The sequence below is a fragment of the Silene latifolia genome, chromosome 4 (assembly GCF_048544455.1).
Source record: "Silene latifolia isolate original U9 population chromosome 4, ASM4854445v1, whole genome shotgun sequence".
Lineage (NCBI taxonomy): Eukaryota > Viridiplantae > Streptophyta > Magnoliopsida > Caryophyllales > Caryophyllaceae > Silene > Silene latifolia.
The window spans coordinates 22,241,835-22,263,082 of NC_133529.1; the positions used below are offsets into that span (position 1 = coordinate 22,241,835).

Below are 21,248 nucleotides of genomic sequence, written 5' to 3' on the forward strand. Positions count from 1 at the left end.
CTACTTGTATCTACCAAGACCTTTCTAACTGTGCAGTTAGCCATTGATAGGGTGATGATGAGCGCGTCATGATGTTCCCATTCGTCATATGTATCTCCCTCATCAAAGGTAACAGCTGGTAAATCGCTGTGAGAAATTCTGCACGAATTTGATGGTCTATCTCCTTTGGACTCGGTGGCATGCCTTTTGGCTGCTGAATATGTCAGTCCACTTAGGTCTGAGCCGCCTGTTATCACGTTTATGATTTTGGTACACGTGGGTGGGTTTGCAGGCTTCGTAGAGCTACCTTATCCTACTGCTTGCCCCCACGTGGTAATAGATGGCTCAGCTCCCCTTGCTCATACAGGCGCTTGATCTCTCTTCGTAGTGTGTAGCAATCTTCAGTGTTGTGCCCAATATCACGATGGAATTCACACTTCTTTTTACTATCTTTTCGCCATGTCTGCCCTTCTACTGGTGGCTTGGGCCATCTTACTCCGTCTCCAATTTCCCTAAGTGCTTTTAGGATTCCTCCGATGCCTGTAGTGAATAATAATTCTGCCAAAGTGGGGAGTAGTTGATTTTCCTCGATTCTGTTAACTCCTCTTCCATATGGCCTATATCTCTCATCTTTTTTACTGGTAGTTTGTTTTCTTCCTGATTTCTCCACGGCTGAGGTGCTGGAGACACTTGGTGTATTAGGTAGGCTGGCTCTGGCTAGAATGTCTTCTTCCAGTCTGATTGCGGCAGTTGCCTTCTCTTGCACTGCTTCGAAGCTATGGCAGGGATGCATAGTCAGCTGCTTGTACAAGTTAGAGTCATGATGGAGGCCTCTCCTGAAGGCTTCTACTGTTGTCGAAACGACACACTCTCATACTGCCACCTTCTCATTGTTGAATCTAGCGTTGTACTCTCCAATGGTTTCTCCAGCCCCCTGAACGATTCTGTACAGGTCTCCCGCATGCTTTTGCGGCTTCCTGCTGCTTGCAAACTGTCGGGTGAACGCGTTTACTAATTCAGCAAATGTGGATATCGACCTATTGGGTAGGCTTACAAACCATTGAAGTGCCGGCCCTGTTAAGGTGGATCCAAATCTTTTACACATGCAAGCTTCCTTGACCTGCCCTACGGCTGTTACTGTCATCATCTTCTGCTTGTACTGGCTTATATGGTCAAAGGGATCTGTTGTGCCGTCAAAGAAAGACATATTTGGATTTGTGAATGCCTTTGGCATGGCTGTGATGGATATGGTGTCCACGAATGGTGAGTCGGCATAGCTGTAAGGTGCTGCTTTCTCGAGTGGGGGTGGCAGTCCTGGGACCCTGCTTAGCATCTCTCTTAGCTCCAAATACTGCTGGTTTGTTATGCTGTCTGAGTCTGGGGTCCGCCTGTCAGCTGCTTGCTGATTCAGTGTGCTGCCTCCTAACCCGAATTCTTGAAGGTTCTGATGTGCCCCAGCAGCTAGGGGGTTTAAGTAACGATCGTTCCCTGTTGCCAGCTCATCTGGTTCCCCTCGGGTCCTGCTCCAGGTGTCTGGTCAATTGTTGCGAAATTGCTGACAGGGATGCCACCTGTTCGTTCTTCCACACGGCTGGATGACGGCCAGTTATCCGGTGTGAGGTATCCCAGCCCTTGTGGGATTATTCTTCCATCTGACAGTACTGTAGCTAGATCCAACCTTGTTACCGCCACCGGTATTTGCCGAAGTGAATTCTCGCCGCCGATGCCCCCGTGCCGATCTCGGGCCGGGGCCTTCCTTCGCCCGCCTCGCTTGCCGGGGTGATGACTAATTTGTTTTAGGATATCTATCTGCGCCCAGAGCTCTTTGTCTCTCTTCCTTGCTTCAGTTTCAGCTTTCTTCTGGTCTTCTCTCATGTTTTACATGGCCTTCTGTAGGCTTTCTACGCCAGCGAACAAGATTTATGTGGGACTGGGTGGCGGGGTGAGGCCTAAGCTCGCTGCTCCCTTATCCGATCTGGCTTGGGTTGTGAAAGCAGGAGTCTTAGGAGGCAAAGAGGTTTTTGTCGTTGGTGTGGTTCTTGAGGTGTGTCCGGGAGCCTGTGCTGCCACTGTCGATGCTGGATTTTGAGTAGAGGTTGGCGGCGGCGACGGTTGTCTGCTCCCTGACACGGATTCTGATATTTGTTTATCCATTGTGTACTTTAGATTATCAACGATTGACGACCACAATGCCCCACGGTGGGCGCCAAACTGTTTAGGTGTTTTTTTACCAAGTTGATTGTTTTAGGTCAATGTGGTCTTACTCGTTGGGTGTTCGATTGATCGCTTGTATGATGATACTTAAATAAGGAAATAATGCTCGTAATGTAAATTGACACGTGAGATTTGGTGACGCGGAAAACCCAATGTGGGAACAACCGCAGGAGGGACGGTACCCTGCCAAATATTGTACTTGTTTTAAATAGGAGGATGATTACAATTATATCGTAATGTTAATCTTGCTAGCACGAGGTATCGAGCTTATAAGATCTTGGATGTATGTGTGCGTGTGTGAATGTATATGTGTATGTTTGTATGAATGTCCTTCTTTGATTGCTCCCTTGGCTATTTATAGGGCAAGAACCCTAAATGTATCCTACCTTAATTATGGAAAGGAATATAACTTCCATAATAACTCTTGTCATAACACGCGGTCTCCCTACATTCTCCCTGATCTCCCTGACTTCTCCCTGACCCCTCTTTCCTAAATCCGAATGCTTCCTTCAATGGGCTTCGGCCTGCGCGTATGCCGGCCCATTCCTTCTCCCTCATGCTCACTCCTACCACGGGCTCCCCTTCTCCTTATATGATCTACTTATTTATTAAGTGGGCCTCCCCTTTTGAATGATTTTTAGCCCAAACACAACTTATATCATAAAGTCGACAATATTTACCATTTCTTTTGTTATCTTCGAGTTATAGCTTTTAGTCGTATGCAAGATGACGGAATAGGACCTTTCGTGAATGTTGCTTCATCGATATGTTTCAGAATGAACATGAGTTTTTTATAATCTGTTTTCAAATATGTACAGCAATTAATCATTTTCTGATAGCCATTCCCATTTACAATCTGCATTATTAACAAAAAATCTGTAAGCTAACGACACACGTTTAAGGGACAAAAGGCATCCTGCTTACTACTCTAACAATTAAACCTCAACCTTTATTGAATTTAAGCCAACATCAATAAAACGAAGAAAAAAATAAATTATAGCCAACAACAAAATAATTGTGACCACATGCCGTAGTAATTCTTGCTAGGATGTTGTTGGCTTGAAGTGTGATACATACCAGTGGTGACTGAATAGAAGACCATTTCATTACCAATGTGTTTCGATAGATAAATTTTATTCCTCAGGCTTTTATCTCTCGTTGATACTGAAAACGATGATGTCGGGCTTAGAAATAGCATATAATCCCCCAAATCATCTAATGCAGCCCAATCATTGCTTAATGTATTAAACTTGAACACTCGAACCCTCTTCCCAACTTCTTTAATGAAAACCGATATAAGTTGACGGTCAAGCTCAACTAGTTGGCGCTGTAACACCCCCATATACAGAGGAGCCTTAACCAGGCCTTCCTTAGCATACAAGGACGTTACCATCTCGGTTGCCCGAGGATAGTAATAATCAAATGTCGATAAAAGAACTATTAAGTTACTTTACAAGTGATTTAACCAACTAAAGATATGAAAGATACAAATCAAAGACTACTCGCTATAACTATTAATTCTCGTGGAGACTCATCCCTGCCCGGACTCCAGCTAGCAACCACATAAACACCTGCTAAGACAGACTGCTCACCATAAGGGATCACGGCAGACACATAAACAAACAAGACAACCACACAAGGTCAGTACTGAGATAAGATACAACCAAATTAACCACAACCAACAAAACAGCACAACACAATCTGTTAGAATTTATGTTGGTAAGTAGGACTTTTTGCCCTCTTAAGGTTAAGTGGGTGTCTTACTTGACTTGTGTGGTGAGTCTTGTGTGGTGTGGGCTAAAGTATTCAAGCTGGGACTAGCTGGGACTAGGTCCTAGGTGAGTATTTCGGCCTTCATCATAGATAGGTCTTTATAGTCTTTGACGAGTATATGTTCACTGCTTGATAGCCTTTGTGTTCCTGACTAGTGGATGTTTATCCAAGTTGGGGCATGACCTCAGTTACTTATTTTGATAGTAAGTGGTCAGCTTAAGTACTAGCCAACCCTTCGGTGGTGTCGTTAGGGTACTCACTTCACTTTGTTTTAAAAAAAAGTTGTGGGTCTTGGGTGCGGTGGTGTGTATCCGCATGTCTAGGTCTGCGCAGATTTTAGGCTAGGGTTGTGTTGTCTCTTGGCCATGTTTTATTAATATTAACCGCTGAGCCAAGATACCGGTTCGATTACCTTCCCTACCTAGGGGTATAGACTCGAGTTACAAAGTGACTATTGACCGTACTAAGAACTTATGCCGGTCTTTGATATATTGCCCTTTCTTGTATGGTGATTTTATGAACTGTAATAGGTGAGATGTAAGCGGTTCTGATTGATAAAGTTTGGATTACTATTTGAATTATATGATTCACATGATAGTTTAGTTTGGTCAGTTTAGGGGTCATAGGATAGATTACATGATAATTACATGGTTTATCATATTGTTTACATGTTACATTAATTTTGACGATTCGTGGCTGGGAGGACTCGAAGTTACTCCCCACTGAATTGTGGCTTTCGTGTTTGTATAAAATGCGATTGACAGGTCGTTGATGCTTTGTTGGGGTCACAGACGAGCTAGTGAGCAAGGAACCTTGGACCTAGTTTTGGCTATTCTATTAGTAAACCCTTTACACTTTTGATTTGTATATAATTTGAAGGGACATATGTCTCCCTTTTCTATTTTGGGTTTGTAACACTATATTTCCGCGTCTTAAGTTATGTATGTAAATTAGTTTATCAGTTGTTGCAGGGTTTTTGACACTCTTCTTGAGTTGGAATTGGTTGTGAATGGTTTAGTTAGAAAATTTTTTGAAATTGCAGGTTTTAGCTAGTTGAACCATTTACAAACATATCCTACCAGTTTTTCCGTAGAATTTACGTCTTTAAGTAATTAGATAACGCTAAATATTAAGGGTGTCACACAATCGATCACAATCAGGCACTCCACTCCATCTCCGTCACCGACTGTCCACTGGACCAGACCTGCCAGTGGGGGACCGCAGCCGTTCCCACCTAAGCCCCGCTCATCATACCGAGCGATAACCCTGTCCCATTAATGTGCACATCCCCTTCCGTGGCGAGTTCCACGAAGGGCGAAACTAGGGCGTGAAGTCACTCCCGCAAGTGACTCCACTCAGCCGAGAACGCATCTCGAGAACCACAGACAAACAATCACAATCACAATCACAACATCGTCTACATACCGTCACACGATCACAATCACAACACAACAACAACGATACAACGATCGACACACTAGACTATCTACAGAAACTGAGTAGGCGGACCTACCTTTACGCAACCGCAACCAATCCACGCCGACACACGTCATAACCAGCAACCAAGCAAAGCCTATAAGGGCAAAGCAACTATCTATTACTATTAAGCAAACCCTAATCACAACAATGGGAAAAATGATGATGATTATGACATACCTATAAGGAGAAACCCGGCAAAAGACCGCTACCCGACTCAAGCTACGCTCTCCTAAGGCACAAGGACCTTCAAAGGGCTTCCATGGAGGTTTTGTGGTGAAGGGAAGGGAAAGAGGCGACTAAAGGATGGAAGGAATGAGGCGGAAATGATATGCGGATTTAACAAAACGCGATATAAAACCCTCGCTGCAAACCCGATACTCGATCGAGTACCCAACCTACTCGATCGAGTAGCCCCCTACTCGATCGAGTAACTAAGCTACTCGATCGAGTAGCCTCTACTCTATCGAGTATCACTCCCAACTCGTAACCCAAGATAACTTTGGTACGTCTTTCTAAGACTATTCCCACTCCCAAGGTCAGTCAACACTGGTCAAAGGGTCTCTAAAAGAGCGGGTATTACAGGCGCAAATTAAGGGAAATGTTTTCTGTTATTGGACCATTATGAACCTTCCCAATCCATTTTCCGTCTACCATTTTAAGAACTCCGAGATTACCATTCATGTCTAGAATATAAAATACTCCATCATGGTACTTGGGGCTATAATTGCTGGCTCTTTGATAACTCATTATTTTACCTATATTTTATATAATAATTCCCCGTAATTTTATACTGTCTTCGGCATTTTTAGTATGTTTTTATATTATATTTACTTCCTTTGCGGTTTACTACGAGTTTATTTAATTATTTGCAGGAAGGAGTCTTTTACGCTAAAAAATGCCGACGACCAAGATGAATCAAGATATGGATCAATTAGGAGAACGAAACATTCGAGACGAGTAGACGTTTAGGCAAAATAAACGAAGTCCAAAGATACCATTGCCATATGTGTTGATTTGTCAAAGCCCATGTTGATATTAATTGCCCTTAATTAGCGCCTAATACGGATTGAGCGATGGGCTTTGTTGTGGACTTGTTGACATTTACAAGTTGATTTTGTGATCTTAGGTTATTGGTTACGGACGTATGTTAACGGGACTATTAATAGCACTTCCTACATTAGTTTTATGTACGTAGATTAGTATTAGCTTAGGGTTTAATTCTTGTTAATTTGCACGTTGTTTTGCTACGGTTTCGGTTGATATTTGTTCTTGAAGTTTCATATTCTTGCCTTTCAAATTTAATTCAAGACTAAGTTTTTCTTCCCTAATCTTTATTTTAATTATGCAGTCAATTATTATTTGTACTTGTTTATTTCGATTTATGAGTAGCTAATTTATTCATCTAGGGTGAAAGGGGATCTAGGTTGTTAGAAAAGGGGTTATTATGAATTGATTGTTAAATTGCTCTTAATTGTTGTTTGATTATCGTATTACTTCTAATTAGTTAATTACTGATCAGAATTGATTAATTAGTCTTGCATAAACTAGGATTATCACCGACCGGGTTAAGACTAGTATAGGCCACGATAATTGAATAGAGATAATTTAATGATAGCGACCGCATGTTAAATTAGATTTAAAAGAAATATTAGAATCGACCGATCATATGACTTTCAACAATATAAATTGCTCAATCAATGAATTAAATTCTACCCTTTGATGATGGCCTAGTGAACCCGATCCCTAGACTCTTTAATATTATTGTTATTCGTCTTTATTTACTCGTTATTAGTTGATTAGATAACAAACAATCAAAACCCCCACAACTGGTTACTTTAAGACAGATTTAAATATAAACAAACTAGATAATCACCGCCTCCCTGTGGATTCGACCCTGACCTACCGCTAGCTATCTTGTTAGTAGTAGTATAGGATTTATTTTGATTAAGGCAAACGACTGAAAATAACCTTATCAAATTTGGCGCCGTTGCCGGGGGAGGCAATAATTGTTCTGTTTGTTTCTGTTTATTTTTGTCTTTTGTTTCAGGGAACTTTAGTTCCTTGAGACAGTTTGATATTTTTCTTGTTATTTTCGTGTGTGCTCAGGTCTAATAGGTCGGAGATTGTACTTCTGATCTCGAGTCAAAGAGGACTTTTCGCTACAGACGAAAATTTCAAAGAGAAATAGGTCAAGTAGAAGACTTGAGTATACTTGACATTGATACAGAGTACATATTTGAGTCAGGAGAACCGTCCTACAAAGAGGACACGCTTATTTCTGACACAGTTCTTGTTCTTACAGACGAGGATTTAATGGAAGATTTATTGAAGGAGTTTTCTTCTGAGCTCTTTGCTTTAAGCCATTTGGATTGCGTACCATGTTTAGAGGTTTTTGCAGGTGATTCTTGGGAAGCTCAAGTGGATGCTATCGAAGCGGCTCTTTTTGGTAATGGGTACGATTACACTCCAAGCCATGAGCTAGAGGATGAAAAAGATGGAGAATCTGTTGCAGTGAAAATTTATGAGCACATTGAGTTTTTTGTTTCAGAAGAACCTTCTGTACCTTCCACCCATTATCCCCTCGTATTACTTTTTAATTGGTCTAAAAATGATGAAAAAGCTATAACTAAACATGGAGACACAAAGAAAAATTTGTTACATGATTATATCTCTTTTGTTTTCGCTTTGCTATGTCTAACTAGTTATTATTGTCATTTTTCTGAGTTTCATGACAGGACCTTTGATCGACTTTTAAGAGCGTTGAGTGCTTCCGCCCTTGAGAATGTGATGTTACGTTCACGAATATAAATGACTGCTGATCAAGACTAATAAGAGTAAACGAGAAAGGCAAAAAGTGGGCATAGGTTCTCGGATTCTAAAAAGCTGCCAGAGATTTTATTTTCCCTCAATCCAACACCCATATTACTCAGTATCTCAGTCACTCACTCATCCCTTGCCAACCTCAAGCCACACCCGTCGCTCACTGAAGCGACACAACCGACCATCTCCTTTGTGTCCCCTGCTGCGACGCATACCTCTACCAGCACCGCATGTCCGAGCTCCGTCGTTCTTTGCTCCGTTGCCCACCGCCCTTCGTCGTCCCCTGCTGTGACGACTTCGCTTGTCACCCATTAGCTCCGCCGTGCTCCTACCATCAAGCGATCTACTACAAGCCCTCGTCGCTCACTGATGCGACCATCCTCACCCAAACCACCATCAAATCTCCAATTCCCAAAACCCTAACTTCTATTTCTATTTCATTGCTGTTAAATGAGTCGGATTTCTGGGTTTAAATCAGATTGAATTTGGGGATTAATTATTTCCGATTATTCTGCAAATTGGAAGCCTTATCCGAGTCGATTTTGATGCTGATTTGGGATGAGTTTCAGGCGTCTTTCCGGCTTACCTGGGTTGGATTAGCTGCAAATATAAGCAAATCGGAGCTGTTTTCCAGCGTATATGGATTCGGTTTGTGCAAATTCTGAGGGTTGCTAGGCTCGATTCCTGCTACATCGAGCCATTGTGTCAAATGAGGCACTATTTTCTGTGATTAGCTCTTAAATGGAGCGATGCTCGGAGTTGCGGGCTGTTCTTGATCTTGACGGGTGTCCATAAGTTGTGCAAAGTGTTCCAATATGTTGTTCCCGACTTCCTGTGGCTGCATTGATGCAATTGCAGGTTTCATTCTAATGTAATCAAAGGTTGTGGATATCTGGACTTCTTCTTTGCACTTCTTCGCTGATCAGCTATGCATACTGTTCATTATTAGCTTGGTGAGCTCGATTCTCTTCCTCATCTTTTTATGTCCTTTTGCTTTTATGGTTCATTTATGCATAGGATAATTCATTATGGTTGATCGGTTGATTACTAGTTTGGTGAATATGCTGAAATTTGAAAATTGAAAAATTTCTTGTCACCATTACATGTGTTCAGTGGCAAATTCTTGTGGAGTATGAGCATAGTTTAATCGAGTCACTACTAATTTGAAATGGTTTGTTTGCAAATTGTTTTCCTATTTTGATCACATGACGTTTGTGAGACGTTTTCGCCCTTGATAGTCCAACGGAATAATTATTTTGTGCTTTATCTTGTGACATTGTTTGTGGTAAGACGGTATGACTAGACTTGTGACTATATAACCGTGTGACCAATAAGCCGTGAGATCACATAAGCCAAATAAGATTGGGACATCCATGCCAATCTAATTCTTTCATGAGTGTCATAAGATTAGTACTTGCCATTAGGATTGCATGAATGATAGAGGCATTCATTTGTTTATGAGCTACAGTAGCCAAATAGCCGTCCCGAATTTAATATTTCCTATTTGCAACCCCTTTGAGCCTTAGCCTTGTTTCTTTGTTACCCAATATTTTAACCCGTTTCCCCACATTATCCTACCCCAGTAAGGGCTAGTGAAGTGTTTGTTTTTCTCGGTTTGAGTAGAGGTATAATACAAGCAAAGCATGGGGGAGTAATTGATGGCAATTTGGTGAATATTTGTCATACGAGAAAGATTGATCTATTTGAAAAAAAAAAAGAACAAAAATCAGAAGAACAAAAAAAAAAACCAGTGGAAAAAAATTCCAAAAAAAAACAAAAAAAAGTGACAGAGAACAGAGAAAGAAAAAAAAAGAAGAAAAAGGAGTCATAGATGTACTAGTATTATTTAATATATCGGGTTTGAGTTTCATTTCAGATGGAGGTGTATGTCTTAATGACGGAGATTTTGTTAATTAACTGGTGTTTGTGCTATATTTCTATGAGGAGTGTTTGTTTGGAGGTTTTTGCGTTCATTTCTTAGGCCGAGATTTGACACGTTCTTTTCTAGCTCTTACTCTTTAACACCACATTTCCATAAATTATCCACCTTTTTCCCTTTAACCCATAGCCACGTTACAACCCTTAAAAGTCCTCTTGACATGTAGTAGTCGGCAAGTTTAGGCTTAGTCTATATGTGTGACCCGTGTCCTCATCACTTGGACACATGAGAGTGAGTGATTTTCCGCGTTTACATTCCCGAAAGTGAGGGTCACCGGTTTGTCACTTGTCTAGACGGTTTGTGGTAAGAATGAATGGTCACTTGTGCACATTACATGATATTTTGACGGATTTGTTAGGGTGATTGTTCTTACTTGCTAAATTGTGATCTAACTCTATTTCGAAATTAAAATGATTTTGAACTTGCGTTTGATTTCTTTTCGAAAACCTTGGTTGAATTATTGCTCGCTTCCCTTGAATTTTGTCACTAGTTAAACCTTGTTTTGTATTGTCTTGTTTTGCCTCTTGAGTTTACTCGAGGACGAGTAAAGGTCTAGCATGGGGTAGTTTGATAACTCATTATTTTACCTATATTTTATATAATAATTCCCCGTAATTTTATACTGTCTTCGGCATTTTTAGTATGTTTTTATATTATATTTACTTCCTTTGCGGTTTACTACGAGTTTATTTAATTATTTGCAGGAAGGAGTCTTTTACGCTAAAAAATGCCGACGACCAAGATGAATCAAGATATGGATCAATTAGGAGAACGAAACATTCGAGACGTGTAGACGTTTAGGCAAAATAAACGAAGTCCAAAGATACCATTGCCATATGTGTTGATTTGTCAAAGCCCATGTTGATATTAATTGCCCTTAATTAGCGCCTAATACGGATTGAGCGATGGGCTTTGTTGTGGACTTGTGGACATTTACAAGTTGATTTTGTGATCTTAGGTTATTGGTTACGGACGTATGTTAACGGGACTATTAATAGCACTTCCTACATTAGTTTTATGTACGTAGATTAGTATTAGCTTAGGGTTTAATTCTTGTTAATTTGCACGTTGTTTTGCTACGGTTTCGGTTGATATTTGTTCTTGAAGTTTCATATTCTTGCCTTTCAAATTTAATTCAAGACTAAGTTTTTCTTCCCTAATCTTTATTTTAATTATGCAGTCAATTATTATTTGTACTTGTTTATTTCGATTTATGAGTAGCTAATTTATTCATCTAGGGTGAAAGGGGATCTAGGTTGTTAGAAAAGGGGTTATTATGAATTGATTGTTAAATTGCTCTTAATTGTTGTTTGATTATCGTATTACTTCTAATTAGTTAATTACTGATCAGAATTGATTAATTAGTCTTGCATAAACTAGGATTATCACCGACCGGGTTAAGACTAGTATAGGCCACGATAATTGAATAGAGATAATTTAATGATAGCGACCGCATGTTAAATTAGATTTAAAAGAAATATTAGAATCGACCGATCATATGACTTTCAACAATATAAATTGCTCAATCAATGAATTAAATTCTACCCTTTGATGATGGCCTAGTGAACCCGATCCCTAGACTCTTTAATATTATTGTTATTCGTCTTTATTTACTCGTTATTAGTTGATTAGATAACAAACAATCAAAACCCCCACAACTGGTTACTTTAAGACAGATTTAAATATAAACAAACTAGATAATCACCGCCTCCCTGTGGATTCGACCCTGACCTACCGCTAGCTATCTTGTTAGTAGTAGTATAGGATTTATTTTGATTAAGGCAAACGACTGAAAATAACCTTATCACTCTTTCAAATTCAATTCCCGCTTCAGCGTCAAACTCAATATTAGCGTACTCCCAATCGTCATCCCCTGCTCGATAGTAAACCATCCATCCCCAATCATACCTCGCTGTAAATCCAATGGTCAAACAATCAGAAGAAGTAGGACATGTTGAAAATGCTAAACTTGAAAGGTAGGTAGTGATATGATGAGAAGGGTATTTGTAAGTTTTCTCATTAAAAGGGTTAAAACATTGTAAGGATTGTCCCTCCATTCGCAAAAACAACCAACCATCCTTGCAAAACTCAATTGTTGATAACAAATATGGTGAATGAGGTGTCACGATCGTGTGACTTATATTTCGACATGGATCCCATAGTTCACAAATGCTGCTTTTCTTATTCTGGAGGGACATAAATAGAGGATATGAACAATTGGATCTCCATTGGGGACGAGGAATGTTAGAGCGCAACATCTTGCAAGTGTTGCGTAGATTCATGTAGTCAAACAAATGCAAATACTTGGTTACTAATATCAACATGTCTAAAGGAAGTTGACAAATTAAGGACAATGTTGGTTTGTCGTCCATTTTCATCTCATCGAACTCTTCAACATGCTTAAAAATCTTAGCATCCTCTGATGATTTTCTATCATCAGAGGATGCTAAATGAAATTGTTTGAGAGAGACGAACCTGATAGGTTTGCGGGGCATGAACCAAATAGGGTTATTGATAAACCGGGGGAAATCGGGATAAGGCTTCAAGAAAATGCATGTATCATCTTGTAGGCGGTATTGATGCATGGTTTTACTCATGCGGCTAGTAATATAAATACAATTCCTTTCGATGCCTGAGCAAGAGTCGTCTGCCCAACACCAAGTGCAACAGTTATCACCTAATAAAAACGTACGATCTCCTAACGATTCCACCTCAATCCATTTCATTTGGGACAAATCCATTCTCAAAACAAGGATCTTTACAATGTCACAATCAGCTATTGATGGCTTCAATATGTATACAGCATATAATACGCCACAAACTTCAAACATAAAATTATTTTTAAGTGAGTAAGAGAAATGGATACTCTCAAATGGAGGTTTCATCTCCAATGGTTCGAAAAGGACCATATTTGAGCTACTAGCCCTATCGCTAAGACTAACCTTTATACGGGCAAAGACTAAAGACAGACCGCGGTAATGGTTGTCGTTATCATTAGTATCATTGCCCCTATTCAGAAAAGCATGCATGTATATGTCCTCGTTGAGAGTAGCAGCTACGGTAATGAACATCACAGTTCGACCTTCATGCACGAGACTTTATTTGACCCACCTACAATCTTCCCTGCCCTTTGTAGGCCTACATGAAAACAATTGGCTTTCAAATAACAAAACGACACACGGAGCATTGCCGTCAGGGAATGACATGAGCATACAAGTGGGTTCTATCTGCTGATGAGGGGGGTCTAGTAACTCAGGAAGATTTAAGTATTGTCCGGTGACAGGATTCCAAACAGAGTATCTTATCCGGTTATAATTAAACGGAAACCGTTGTTGTAGGACTAACCAACCTTTGTCGGAAGCTAGAATGGACTTGCCTTGTAATTCAACAATTGACTTAACGTAGGATTTATTATTATTATTCATCAAACAGAATGTTTGATTTATAGGTCTCGACTCGTCAAACTCGTGAGTAAGAATTAACCATGATGCTTCAACTAGGGCTGGTAGCTTACACATATCATCTTCCGTCATGTTGTGTCTATGCTCCTCCATTATCAGCAAATAAAGAGGTGTATATGGCCTGTGTATATGGAAATTGGAGATGGTATATATAACATATTCCATCTGTATATATATTGTTTTTGTGACTAATGAATTTGCCTAAACTTTGTAGGTTAGAATCCGAGTTAAATTCCATAATTAAGAACATGAATAAAGTAATGAGGAAATTGTTGGTTAGAATTAGAGCTGCCAAGTCTGACCCGACTCGAGTGACCCGATCAAACTCGACTCGACCCGACCCAACTCGAGAATATTGCAACCCGAAACCGAAACCGAAACCGACCTGATGATGACCCGTAACCCGACATGACCCGACGATCAGTGACCCGAAACCGACCTGTAAAACGACTTGACCTGATGATCAGTGACCCGAACCCGATATTGACCTGACCGATACTGACACGATTAAATTGATGAACCGAAAATTATTAAGCTTAATATTGATCAAAATTAAAATGGTTTTGTAATTAGATTCTTATGTTTGACTTAATAATGAAGTAATTAAACCAAATAATGTTTAAAAACTAATTTTAATGGTCAAAACATGAAGTATTGTGCTAAAGTAGCCGAACCCGATAATGACCGGACCTAAACCCAACCCGATACATCATTTGACCCGAAATGACCCGGCCCGATATGACCCGAACTCGACCCGATCCGAACCGAAAGGAGTGGCTGACCCGATATGACCCGACCCAAATCTGATCCGACTGGCCGATTGCCACCTCTGGTTAGAATCGGAGTTAAATTAGGAGACAATGTTCTTACATGTGCCCTAATAAGTACGGGTATATGTTAGGACAACTACTTTTCTTACCAAACTTTCGATTGGGAAAAGTACAGAACTTTCCTATAGCTTCATGAAAATTTATTCCCAAACTTTCCAATAAGATATTTATCATGAAATTTCCTTTTTAAGTAGTCAGAAAAATCGTATAAAGTACTCCTGCTATGTCCAGGACTCCAGGTCAATCATTATCTATTGGTTTTAGCATAAAGTTCAACTAAATATTTACAAGGTGCTAGACTAGAAATAAGGAAAAGTGCAACTAGATGTAATTACAATTTCCTATATACAATATATCGAAATTATTTACGAGATATGAAATCAGTTGTAAATTAAGCTAACAAATCCCTCATGTTTGTGTGGATTTTCAACCTACCAATATGGTTTAATAAGTCCAACAAGTGAATTACTACTATTTGCAGTAGCAATAGTAGCATTACCTCTTCTGGATCATTTTGCAGGAAGAAGACGATTAATATCAAGATCAAGCATGTCTCGATTTTCCAAACTCGATGATCTCTAAAAACATCAACATGTCTCAGGTCCTCCATTCTCCAACTGCTTGTTTTGATGCAAAAAACCCGAAAACAAATTGGACAATAATGTTTTTGACCGACTTTCTTAGAAAACTTTGATATTGATCCTAGAGAAATATCATTAGAAACCTGATCTTTATCTTTTGGTAATTGTTCTTCATCAAATAATTTTAATTTACCCCTCAAACAATTACCACACTAAGAATTACTCCTTTTATTGCAACTTTTATTGTAACTTTTACCAAGGGTACTAATTTTGAACAATTTTGCATTCATTGATGAATTATCATTATTAATGCTATCTAATTCATGATCTATACTGTTGTGATCAGATGATGGAAGAAACCCATTTTCTAATTTCTGAAATTCCTGCATTTTTACAGTTTTTCCGACATTTCCAATAGCATCAAACTGATCTTTTTCCTGTTTTACCCTCTTTTTCCTGTTTTACCCGCGTATTTCTTCTTATTTCAAGGAACTCGGATTAATAATTACCTTCATCCCAATTAAACCCTTTTATGAATAGTATGTCACAAAAGTATGATCCTCGCAATCTCCATGAAGAGATTCATTTCCGCTTACATAAACATTTCATAAATTTCCTCTCACGTAAGCATTTCATAGCATGTTATGGTGCAAAACCTATGTCCCACATTGGCAGTGTAAAGGTGAAAGGTAATACATCTGAATCAGAACAATTGGAAGAAAACATCTGAATTGATAACTGTTCGAATACCTGAAACCCGACCAAATCTGAATCAAATACAAACTAAACCGAATTCACTAATAACCGAATATCCGAACCTGAATATATCTGAACCTCTAAGAACTGAGCCGATAGACCCGAATTATAAATACTTATTTTCTTAAAAAAAACCCACATAAAATACATATTTTAAATGTTTTTTCATTAATTTTTTATTTATTTTTACGGAGTATGAAGTATTGTACTCAAATTCAAAAGTATAAGGTACATTTGACCTAATTTTTTTAGCTTTAACAACTGGAAATTATGACCTAAAATTAAACTGAACTGATATTGACCTGACCCGAACCGCAGCCGACTCAAAAATAGTACAAACCGATTAAAGTGGCTAACCGAAATGAATCCGATCAAAATCGAAACTAAAGTCAACCCGATATAAACCAAAATGATATACGCCACCAATTCTTATTTCAGACCGGACAATCCGTCTGAAACAATAAGACGGGTCAAACCAACCCGTATTACTACAAACAAATCAGCCAGCTTGACAAGTGGGGTAGACAATGCCATTAATGAGCCGTATTTTGCTTATTTGTTGTCTAATATTATAATATGCTTAGTACACTTTCATTAATTGCTTCTTGTACAAACTCAACATCAAACTTCATTTCTTCCTCTATCACATACACGCATCAATTCTTATTTTTCTTCATCCACTAACACTCAATCCTTTTTCTTCATCCACTAACACATAAATCATTTTTAGCCAATTTTTTTAGATTAACAACTACATTCATCTTCAACCTTGTCTTAACAATTATTTAAATTATTGGCTTTAATAATCATTTTCTTCAATCATTTTACAAGTTTTCACCTTTCATCCAATTTGTTGTGCACTTGTGCATGAAGCCTAAAAGGTAACATGAGTTATCTTATTTTTCTCTTAATTTTTTTACCCATTTATTTGATTTATAAATTTTGATGTAAAAAATTTAAGATTTTTGATAGATTAAGGTTTTTATTTTTATCACAAGACTTATTCTATATAAAAAGATTTATTTTGAGTGATGGATCACTGTTTTTTATATATAAATTAGGATTTATTTCGGATTGGATCTTCAAACTCTTTTTAACAAAAATTTTTTTGCAAGATTTATTTTGACATTGAATCTTTTGGGAGTTTTCGTATAAAAAGATTCATAAACTATTTTTCTTCTTTAGATGGGTTCTGAAACGAAACAAGCAAGGGTTTTCTGGAAAATTGTTGTAGACTATTTCTCTTTTTAGATGGGTTCACACATAAACAAATTTCCATTTTTTTGTTATTTTTGTGCAACATGAATAGTTTGTGTGAAGACGAGCATGGTAATTGTATTAGACCTGGCAAACAGATCAGGTCGTGTCGTGTTCGTGTTCGTGTCAACTTTAAACGGGTCATCACCACCCCAACCCTAACCCGACCCAATTACATAAACGGGTCATTTGTCTCAACCCTAACCCAACCCATTTAATTTTTCAATAACCCAACCCGACCTGTTTAACCCGTTTATCTTTTAGCAGATCATTTTTAACCCACTTAACCCATTTAACCAATTTAACCCAATAAACTAATAAACTAAATTAAGCTTTATAGCCCTATTATGACAAAAATGATGAATGAAATTGCATATTTTTAAGTTGTTTGTTTGAATTATTGATTCAATCCAAATATATTATGACACTTTTAAATAAACGGGTTATTCGTGTCGGGTTCGTGTCAAAAGAGCTCAACCCTAACCCGACCCATTTATATTTCGTGTCGTGTCCGTGTCGACCCAATTACTTAAATGGGTCACAAAGTCCTAACCCTAACCCACTAACTTCGTGTCGGGTTCGTGTCGTGTTTTCGTGTCGTGTCAATAATTGCCATCTCTAAATTGTATATGTTACCCTCTTTTTGAACAATGTTACCAGTTTTTGGATGATATCTAATGAGATTATTGACATAGCTTATTGACATTGCTCATGAAGTTAGGAAACTGTAATATATTACCATGCTTTGAGTATGTTGTCAAAATCAGTTAATATGTGACCATGTTTGTCGGGCATTTTGTCATAATCAGTAAAAAGAAAATAAGTGTAATATGTTACCATCTTGTTGAACAATGTTATCAGTTTTTTTATGATATAGCGGGTTTATATTAATTCTAAAATGCTATCAGGTTTTGAGCCGGACAATACTACCAGTTTTTTGTCTTGCATTAATGAACAATAATTAATGATCAAGAAGTAATACTTGGTTGTATATGCTCATAAACATGTTACCATTTTGTTAGAACTATGTAAACAGTGTAGTTAATACTTGGTTGTATATCTTGATAAAATGTTATCATATATCGTCGTATGCCACCCTCTTTGTCAACGTAATTAGTAACATGTTACCATTTTGTATGAACAATGTAACCAGTTTATAAACCAAACAACTGAATTATGTTATCACTTTTATTGCATGATGTTACTATCCACGATGACAATATATAATACACACTTTTTCATCTTTTGTTACAAATATGTGACTACTTAACACTTTTTTGTATATATTTTGCATAATTTTGTGACCTCTATAATTGTATGTGCAATTATTGATGTTTCAGGTTTTCTAATCGAGCTAATGGTCGAGAAGCGAAGAGAATTATAAAATATGCAGAAGAGACTCTTTCAAGAATTGCATCAATTTCATGTCCCTTATTTCAATAATGTAGTAACTAGTGTGAATCCCGCGCAAAAGCGCGGTTTTTTAGATAAAGATATTATAGAATCTAACAGTTAAACTAATGGTATTTAATACGGAGTATTATTTTTAAGAGGGTAGCTTGGTAATTTGCCTGGTTTATTTGAAAGTTAAACAATGATTTTTGAAAATATTATAACTATAATTATCGTCAATATTTGTTATAGAATTAATTAGGAGACAAATATTGTGCAATAGTAAATATAAATAGTGGGGCCAATTAATTAGGATATAAATATTATAAAGTAGTATGTCACCTAGGCGGGAAAATTTTGAGATTTCTTAATCTCTTAGTAGTAGGGGGATTTTTGTATCATATGTAACCAATTTTACTTATTATGTAACCATTTTATGTTGTAACCAATTTTCTATTTATGTACTGTCATATGGTCTATTTGTAACCACATTAAGAAATATTTGATCTTTTATTTCAATGGTAACATTCTATGCTTTTGTGGCAACATCTATTTCATGACTATTAATTATGTGATGAATATATATATTTGGTAACATTCTATACTTTTGTGTCAACATATTTGTCATAACTACTTGTTCAGAATGCAAGTTCAAAAATTTAAAATAGTCTCATATATGTTATTAGTGGGCACATATTACCTCAAATTAATCTTCCATTTATGTAGTCTCATTTGCACTATTTGTAACCATATTGTCATTTTTCTGACTTATTATATAATTGGTCACATACTATGCTTATGTGAGAACATCTTTGCTATACTTATAATTACTCGTTCAGAATGCAAGTTTAGAAATTAAAAATAGTCTCTCATATGTTCTTAGTGGCACATATTAGTATATTACCTCAAATTAATCTTCCATTTATGTACTCTCATTTGCACTATTTGTAACCACATTATCATTTTTCTGACTTATTATATAATTGGTCACATACTATGCTTATGCAAAAACATCTTTGCTATACATATAACTACTTGTTCAGAATGCAAGTTCATAAATTAAAAATAGTCTCATATAGGTTCTTAATGGACACATATTACACCAAAATAAATCTTACATTTATGTAATCTTATTTGGATTACTTGTAACCACATTAAAAAATATTTAACTTCTCGTGTAATTGGTAACATTCTATCATTATCTGTCTAACATCTTTTGTACTTATTCATCAAAACCTAGAAAGCCATTTTTTTTTTCCGCAAAATGTTACCATTATTATAAAGTAAACAATACTCAATAAATCAACAAATTTATTAAAACCCAGAAACCCATATTTTCAATTTACATTCAAAAGTAAATGACAAAACCCAAAAAAAAAAAAAAGATTTTCCGAGTTTCAATCAAACGAAAAAAACACAAAACTTTATAATAATTAAAATCAATACATTTTGAAATTTTATACAAACAATAACTATTAAAATGTGCAAATTAAAGATAATAAAGCTTATCCAACATCTTTGTTTCTACATACTCCTTTCCATCTTTGATGAAGATGAGATTTCCCTAAAAAATATTTGACTTCTCATGTAATTGGTAACATTATATCCTTTTCTGTCAACATTTTCTATACGTATTCATCAAAACCCAACCATTTTCTTTTTTGCAAAATGTTACCATTATTACACACGATACAATACTCAATAAATCAGCAAATTAAAGATAATAAAACTTATTGCTCATTAATTTAAGTCAAAATAGGATTCTAACTATAATCAATATAGTTACATTATAAGAATATGTCAACACAACCAACAAAATTGTAAACATAATAGAATTTTCTAACTTTGTAATTGATTTTAAAAATAAAATGGGAACATATATTTATCAAGTACAAAACACGTTCAACAATGGTCACAAAATCCAATAAATTGGTTACACTTTATTAAAAAAAAATTCTCTACATTCCTTCCCATGCTTTTTTTCACCTTCCCCTTATTTTTTGCCATTGTTGTTGCTTCATCAATGCCTGACATGGCATTTCAACAATTTATTTTTAGAATATGCCACAAAAATGTTGTATTTTCCACATATATAAAACATACCTTCATCCTCATATTCTTCAATTTTAGAATCATCCCCACTTTCAAATACAACACCCTTCTTTATCTTATTCTAGATCTTATATAAATACAAGGAAACTTAAATATTTACTAAAAAAAAATATATACCAATATCAAAATTAATGTAAACATAATGACACGGCCATCTTCTTCAACATTTTCACGCGATATTTTTGCTTTCTTATTTGGAGGTTTTTTTGTCATGATTTTTTTTTTACCATTGTTCCCAATTTTCAGCTTTTTTTGATAATCGGAGAGCTTGGTTTTCTTCAATATTTGGGTTTATTTTTTAAATTTTCGGGAGTGAAGAAAGAGAAATGAAAGAGAGAGAAATGATGGAGGGAGAAATGATGTGAGATGTTGAGTGTAGCAGTATAGAGTTTGAAAAAATGAACTGTTTGGTCACTTTCATAGCTTTGCATACCTACTCCTCTAAGCCCCACGCCTAAATTTGCATTAAATGCCAACTGGCAACCCACTTGACAATTGCTCAGCCCATATTGTAAATGTGGTATCAAAATGACCCGTCTTATTAATAAGACGGATACTCTTGGTCTTAAGTAAGACTAATTGGATCTACGCATATTAGCATATACCTGATATGGAACCAAACCGAGTGACGTCGTTTGCCAGGTCTAGTTCAAAC

The 21,248-nt window shown here is 37.0% G+C and overlaps 1 protein-coding gene and 1 long non-coding RNA gene across 2 annotated transcripts in view; both read right to left on the reverse strand.

The window, feature by feature from the left end:
- Positions 1-21,248, reverse strand: part of LOC141653233 (pre-mRNA-splicing factor ATP-dependent RNA helicase DEAH1-like) — a 221,466-nt gene that overhangs the window by 150,392 nt on the left and 49,826 nt on the right. The gene's annotated exons all lie outside the window — the stretch shown is intronic.
- LOC141652145 (uncharacterized) lies at positions 20,226-21,038 on the reverse strand. Its single transcript, XR_012546989.1, has 2 exons — positions 20,585-21,038; positions 20,226-20,508 (listed from the first exon to the last, which is right to left on the reverse strand). It is a non-coding gene; the product is annotated as an uncharacterized LOC141652145 (long non-coding RNA).